Genomic DNA, 8,206 nt, shown 5'->3' on the forward strand with positions numbered 1-8,206 from the left:
ACCCAGGACAGCTTACATGCACTCTCATCTTATTTCCCTATTCAGCTTAAGGAAGTTTACTATGAAATCTCACGAGAGTTAAATGAAATCTCATGAGATCACAGTAAAAGAGTTCATGACCTCAGCACTGCTGATTGGCTGCTGTTCATTTCTTTATATTTTTTTTTACCTGAAGCTGGGCTGCAACTGAGTTTAACTTTTTACACAGCACTTACTCTGCTGAGCTTAGGAGATTGTGAGGTAAAATATTTTCCTTTTTTACATAGAGATGCTCAGGTGATATTTTCCTGTCAGCTTTTTACAATTATACTGCATCAGTTTCAAGTGATTTAGCAGATGAGTATTATGTCCCTTTAAACATGATTCAGATAGAGCATGCATTAATAGGGACCTTTCAATGTACTTCTGTTATTAAAATCACTTTGTTCTCATGTCAGCCTTTGTTTAAAAGCATACCTAGGTAGGTTCAGAAGCAGCAATGCTGATTGGTGGCTACATGCATATGCCTCTTGTCATTGTGTTCAGCTAAGTCCCAGTAGCACATTGCTACCATTCTGCAGGGATTAAACACAGTTATATTAAAGCAATAATGTAATAATAAAATGGTCAAACACATTAAATAATTTTATTTTTGCACAAATATGTCCCTTTAATACAAACAAACTATATAATCTCAAAATATTTCAAAGATAAAGATAACCTACTCATAGTAACATGAAAAGTTAAAACATAAGGTTTTCAGATACCTTGCACTATTTAAATAATTCCTAATTCAATGACTTTGGGAAGAAATTTCATTAGAATTTTTATTTTAAAATAATGCTAAATTACCATATTGTTTAAAAAGATAATCCCTTTATTACCCATTCCCCAGTTTTGCATAACCAACACTGCTGACTGCCTCCTTATCTCAGATCTTTTTGACAGGCTTAACTCTTAAATAACTCCACGTGTGTGAGCACAATGTAATCTATATAAAAAACATGCACTAACGCCCTCTAGTGGAGAAAAACTGTCAAATGCTTTCAGATAAGAGGCGGCCTTCAAGGGCTTAGAAATAAGCATATGAGCCTACTTAAGTTTGGCTTTCAACTAATAACAAGAAAGTAAAGCAAATTTGATGATACAAGTAAATTAGAAAGTTGTTTAAAATGACATGCCCTATCTGAATCATGAAAGTTTAATTTAGACTTACTATCCCTTTAATGTTCTGTGTTGTACAGCGCAGTATTCAGTTTCTATGATAATCAGGTTAGTTTCCCTATAAACTAAACGAACATGAAACCAAAACTTTTTCTTTCATGATTCAGATAAAGTTGTTTACAATTGTATGCTCTATTTACTTCTGTTATGATATTTGCTTTATACTCTTAGTATCCTTTGTTGAGTGAGCAGTAATGCACTACTGGCAGGCTAGCCCATGAAAAGAGATATACATGTGCAGCCACCAATTAGCAGCTAGCTCCCAGAAGTGTATTGTATGCTTCTGGGTGTACCTAGGTATGTTTTAAACAAAGGATACCAAGAGAACAAAGAAAATTACATAATGGAAGTATATTGTAAAGTTGTCTAAAATTGCATGCTCTATCAGAACAATGAAGGAAATAATTTGGGTTTCAAGTCCCTTTAAGGGCATTGTAAAATGTATCTGCCTGTGCTGTGCCAGATCATCACATAGGAACAAAAACACAGCCCTTTTTCCAATCAGCTTGTCACACAGCCACACAAACCCAGCATGCACCATACCTAACCCTCCCCAAAACTGAGCACTCTTCCCCACCAGTCAACCCCTCAGATCAAGCACCTCTCATACTAGTCTGAGGCCTCTCTGCACCAGCCTGGGACCCAGACAAAGCACTATACTCAAGCAGATGTCTGAGTAAGGAAGAATAATCATTGCACTGCATTATGAACTATAGTAAAAGTAAAGTGAATCTTAATAAATGCACTTTACAGTGTTTTCATCTCCCCATATTATGTACATCTACTCTTTATCATACCTAAACCTCTTTTAAACACACAAAAAGGATCACTATGGTACTAAAGCTATTCATTAGCATACTCTGGGGATTTATATTTATAATGCGATTTGAAATTCATATTCTCCCTTCTGAACACTTGTCCATTTGTAATCTTCCCCTCTAACATGATTTCTTATTCCCTATGACGGTGACAAAAGGTTTGTCATTTGTTTAACTACTGTTTCATGGAGAAGAGTAGAACCAGGCCACAAAGAACCGTGAAAACTACGGAAAATAACACTAATGCATGGAAACTGGCATAATCAGTAGAAGCTAATTCAGATACAGAGGCCAACTCTGCTATTAGATAATTGGATATTTGAACGATACTGCATAAAACAATGGGGTCGGGGGCGGAGTCAGGAGCCATCAAGACGGGATGCATCTTGTCGGAGCTCCGCTAAAATTAGCTCTTCTAGCACATAAAAAAAACACTATCACCCACAATTGTTGGTAACAGCTAATCGCCAGGAATGTCTATTAGAAAGAGCCCTGGATTGAGGCTATAGTGGCACAAAAAACAGGTTTTGTGAAAGCTCCAACGGGAGCAGGCCTACACACTGCTCGCGGCTACCAAAGGGTTGGGGCTCCACTTTGGTGGACGCCAGGAAATATCCCCTGATACAAGGAAGAATCTTAGACACAGAGGTTGTGGACCCAGCGAGTGACACCACATCGACCGCATGGGAATCTGACAAGCAACAGCGAAATAGGGTGAAACTACGCAACATTCTCAGACAACTACCTGCAGAGTGAGTAACAAGACCCCACATATTAACAATAGACTTTAAACCAGGGGATATAAGCTCTCTCACAGTTTACCACTAGAAGATAGAAAGAAGCCTGGAAGTGGATCAGACTGATACGGCCTTGCAGACAAAGGGCGGGAAAATAAAGGGGGGGAAACCCCCCCCATTTTTACTCCTCATTACTGCGTATATACCAGTATTTCAATAAGTATCCTAGCCCAGAGGGTACAACATTTAAAGCAATACTCTGGACTTATGAATCTGTAATTCAAAACGGATTGATCCCTTCTAGACCGTCACATTCCACATCACTAAATCCCCTATCCTGGCAGTGAAGCATACTCAGCAACAAGTCAGGGTTTCAATAGGGAGAGTATTTGACATGTCTTTAAGTCTTAAGACGAAGGAACAACACACATCTTATTTCATAGAACGTTACCACAATATATCACCTCCCCATCCCAACATGATTTAATAATGCAGTTATGTGTAATATAGGGGAGTGAAGAGTGGCAGGCTCAAAAAATAGATGAACGGAATCTCTGTATGAATATGCACTTTGGCATGCAAACTCACCCTGTCTTCCCCTACTCCCAGCCCTCTACACCTGAGAAGTGAAGTTGAAACTAATTAATCAAAACATTATTTAAACAGCTGAAACACACAACGTATTACAGGGGACAAAATAAACACACAAGATGACGAATAAGACTCGGTCTGTGAAAGATTGTCTATCAAAATCTCAATCTAAACTAAAAGCACAAGACAAAGGAACTCCATCTATTGTGGACAGTTTCTCAGCAAGCCCACCCACAAAATCAAGTTCTAACCCACCTTAAGCTCCAAACAAAGAACTTATGTCTCAGATTAGAGTGCTCTTTCATGAAGAGTTCAAAACAGCCTTATCAAAGCTCAGACAGGACAACAAGGATATTGGTGGTCACACACCGCTGAAATTGAAGAAAAACTAGATAACGTAGTGAAAGAAATTCCTCTTATACAAACATCCCTTCATGAACAATCAGAACATATAACAAAACTAGAAGCACAAATAGAAGATCTGGGGAATAGATCCTGCAGGTCGAACCTGAGAATTCGAAATCTTCCTGAAACTTACAAAAATTTGCAAGAAACAATTACCAATCTATCCACCAGCTACTACCAGAGATGGATGTCTCCATGTTGTTAATGGATAGAGTGCATAGAGCGCTGACCAAACCTCAACAATCCTCTACCAGGGATATTATTACTAAGCTGCACTTCTTCTACACTAAAAAATTACTCCTGAAAGCTGCTAGATCACAACAAACCCTGGAATATGAAGGCCATCAGATACAAATCTTCACAGATTTAACTCCAATAACACTCAAGAAAAGGAGAGATATGAAACCCATCACAATAACGCTTAATAAAGCGCACGTCAGATATAGATGGAGCTCCCCCTTTAAACTGATCTTCAACCACCAAAATAACATCTACTCCTGCTTAACATTGGAAGAAGGTAAAGCAATCTTAACAAGGCTTCAGATACAATTTGAATCTTCACCCACAACACTCAATCCACACAAAAAAACACTTTCAAAGAGAATAGACATCAGTTGGAAAAGATGGAAAAGCTAAAAGATCTAAACCAAGCACCAGTGCGTCTAGAGATGCGGATTCACAAGAGGAAGATGACTCTACAACTTGATCTCAAGGGACAGTAAGATTTATATCACCTAAATTGTAATTAAGAGGACTTACATACCCTCATCTATTGGACACTGTTTCCAAAGTTTGTGTTAATAATAGTTGAAAATGTTTAGATAAGTTAAAGAACTATGCAACACATAAGTTGCAGCTATAAAATGTTGCTTGTTCACTAGAAACTGTTATATTCTCAGAATTCCCCCTACCTACTCAATCTCATATCAACCTAAGGTTCATATTTGATGATCCATTTACCAATCTACCCTGTCACTCCCCCCCTATTCATTGCATCAACGTATGTACTTCACTATTTTGTCATTACTAAAGTTGCCATTCAGGTCAATATACTTTGCATATTAGCACGCTTGCGTCAAAACCTCCACCCTATGATCATTAAAGGGCCACTAAACCCAAAATCTTTCTTTCATGATTCAGATAGAACATACAAATTTAAACAACATTACAATTTACTTCTATTATTTATTTTGCTTCATTTTTTAGATATCCTTATTTGAAGAAAAATCAATGTGCATGTGTGAGCCAATCACGAGGCTTCTATGTGCAGCAACCAATCAGCAGTTACTGAGCATATCTAGATATGCTTTTCAGCAAAAATTATCAAGAGAATAAAACAAATTAGATAATAGAAGTAAATTAGAAAGATGTTTAAAAATGCATTCTCTTTCTAAATCATGAAAGAAAAAATGTGGGTATCATGGCCCTTTAATATATATTATGTTTCTGTCAGATCAATTGCTTTGTTACTTTTATATTGGTCAGCACTTGCCATAACATTTTGGGAAGGTTCTCACATTGCACATTCTTTAAGATCCAAGGCCCAAACACAGTTTACAACATATATAACACCTAAATCACGACTGATAGGGTATTATAACGATCACCACGATAATGAGCATACCCTTGCAACACCATGTCTATAAAATATCCCATAATGTCAGAGGTCTCAACTCTGACATCAAACGTAAAAAAGCCATATCTGAATATAAGAGCCTAAGGGGCATATTTATCAAGCTCCATACATATTTATAAGCTCCAGAAGTTATGAAGCAGCGGTCTAAAGACTGCTGCTCCATAACCTGTCCACTTGCTCTGAGGCGGCGGACAGACATTGCCAGAAATCAAACCGATGGTATTGACACCCCCTGCTAGCGAATCTGCAGGGGGCGGCATTGTACCAGCAGTTTGCAAGAACTGCTGGTGCAATGATAAATGCCAAGAACATATGCTGTCGGTATTTATCGATGTGCAGCGGACATGATCTGCAATATCGGATCATGTACGATCGCACATTAATAAATAGGCCCCTAAAAGCACACATAATCATGTTGCAAGAAACATATTTTACCAAAACTTACACACCTAAATACTGGGATAAACTCTTCCCTATCCAATACCATGCAATGTCCAGTACAAAAAAAACAGTGGGGTAACAATACTCCTACACTCTTCCTTGAATTTTAAGGAAGAAGTAATTAGAGATAGGGAGGGTAGGTTCTTAATAATTAGAAGTCTGATACAGAATACCCGAGTACTATTAGCAAACGTATATGCACCTAACGACCATCAAACTCCATTAAACACTAAATTAAGCAAACAGCTGACTCTCTGGAAAATATATAAAACCATTATTGGAGGAGACTTCAATATGGGATTAGATATAAGCTTAGATAGGTCAACCTGTAGGACCGCAAAGAAAGTTACTCCCACACAAACAAATAAAATTCTAAAGGATTTTCTCTCTGACCATAACCTTACAGACTGCTAGAGAAAATTTAATAAAGGGACCCGGGACTATACAAATTATTCTCCAATGCATGGCACCCAATCTAGAATTGACTATATATTCACAAGCCAAATGACCTTTCAGCAAAAATACTAAACTGCCTGGTCTGACCACTCAATGGTAGAGGTCACATTATCGGGTATGATTAATCCAAACAGAATCAGATCCTGGACACTTAACCCAGGCTTACTCTAGGACGTCATATTTCTTCAAAAACTCTAGAACCAAATAACAGATTATATTACTATTAATGAGGGTAGCATCCTATAAACACTTGAGGGGCTCTGAAGGCATTCATAAGAGGTATCATGATAGCGGAATCCATCACACTTAATAAAATAAAGCTAAAATAGAGAAACTAAAAGCAGATATAAACCTTCTTAGAACTCAGTCAATAACACATCCACGTCGCACAATAAGAACACAACTAAATGCTAAAAATGAAGAACTAAACCAATTACTTAAAGACACAGTTCGGTCAATCAGATTAGTTGACACACAATATTACATTTATGGTAACAAACCAGACCGAATGTTAGCAAATAAAGAATATTGTTAAATCTTCTACAGTACCTCAAATTCAACAATCCGATGGCACAATTACGAATGACCTCTCTATAATTGCCAATACATTTTCAGACTATTATAGCAAACTATACAACCTGCCACCCACCAACAGGATAAAACTGCTGAACTTAATAATGTACCTAGTTTCTAAGCACATTAACGACCATCAGCAAGGAAGAAACAGACTCGCTAAATGCCCCAATATCCCTAGTAGAAATCAAATTAGCTATAAAAAACTTGAAAAGCTCCAAGGCACCTGGCCCCGATGGATACTCAGGTATCTTTTACAAGACCCTTCAGGACATTATAGCCCCACAACTAATGCATCTATTTCATTTTATCATACAAGGTAAAGAAATCCCCATAGAAATACTGATGGCCAGAATTGCGGTCATCCCAAAACCAGGGGAAAATAGTCACTATTGTCAAAACTAGAGACCCATAACCCTGATTAATCAGGATATTAAATTATTTACTAAATGAAGTTAATTCATACAGATCAGGTAGGTTTATCAAAAATAGAGAAGCCCCCGACAATACACGTAAAATTATAGATCTGATAGATGTTGTTACGATAAAGGGAACACCTTCTCTGTGTCTATCACTGGATGCAGAGAAGACGTTTGACAGAATTAATTGGGAGTACATGCATGCTATTCTTAATAGCGTGGTAATCACAGGAGCATTCCACACAGCCCTCTCTGCCTTATATTCAAATCCTACAGTATACATTAAATTATCCGGTCACCAATCAAAGCCCATAACCATATGCAACGGGACTCGTCAGGGTTGCCCGCTCTCCCCTCTCCACTATGCATTGAGCCATTAAAATCAGAGACGATCCAGATATCACCACAATTTTAATAGGAAACACAGACTACAAGGTGTCACTCTTCGAAGATGATGTCATTCTATTCCTAACTAAACCTTTACTGTCCCTCCCCCCATTGTATTCCCTAATACAGAAGATTAGCCACTTATCTAACTATAAAATAAATTAAGACAAATGTGAGGCTCTGAGTATTAACTTACTGCAACATACTAAAAAACTGTTATTTAAAATTTCTCCTTCAAATGGGTTAAGAAAACACTTACATATCTTGGCATTAAATTAACCTCCAAATTACACTCCCATGTTTACACATATAAGAAACCTAATATCCAAATTGATGAAGCTCAAGATATCCCTTTATGGTAGGATTATCACAACAAAAATGACCCTATAACCTAAATTGCTATACCTCTTTCGGTCACTACCCATCTCAATCCCAATCTCAGAACTACATAAACTCCAAAAAGACATCATGAGATTTATATGGCAAGGGAAAAAGGCTAGAATCAATAAAAAAAAATAAAAAAAAAAATCATGTGTCAAC

This window comes from Bombina bombina, chromosome 1 (genome assembly GCF_027579735.1).
Source record: "Bombina bombina isolate aBomBom1 chromosome 1, aBomBom1.pri, whole genome shotgun sequence".
Lineage (NCBI taxonomy): Eukaryota > Metazoa > Chordata > Amphibia > Anura > Bombinatoridae > Bombina > Bombina bombina.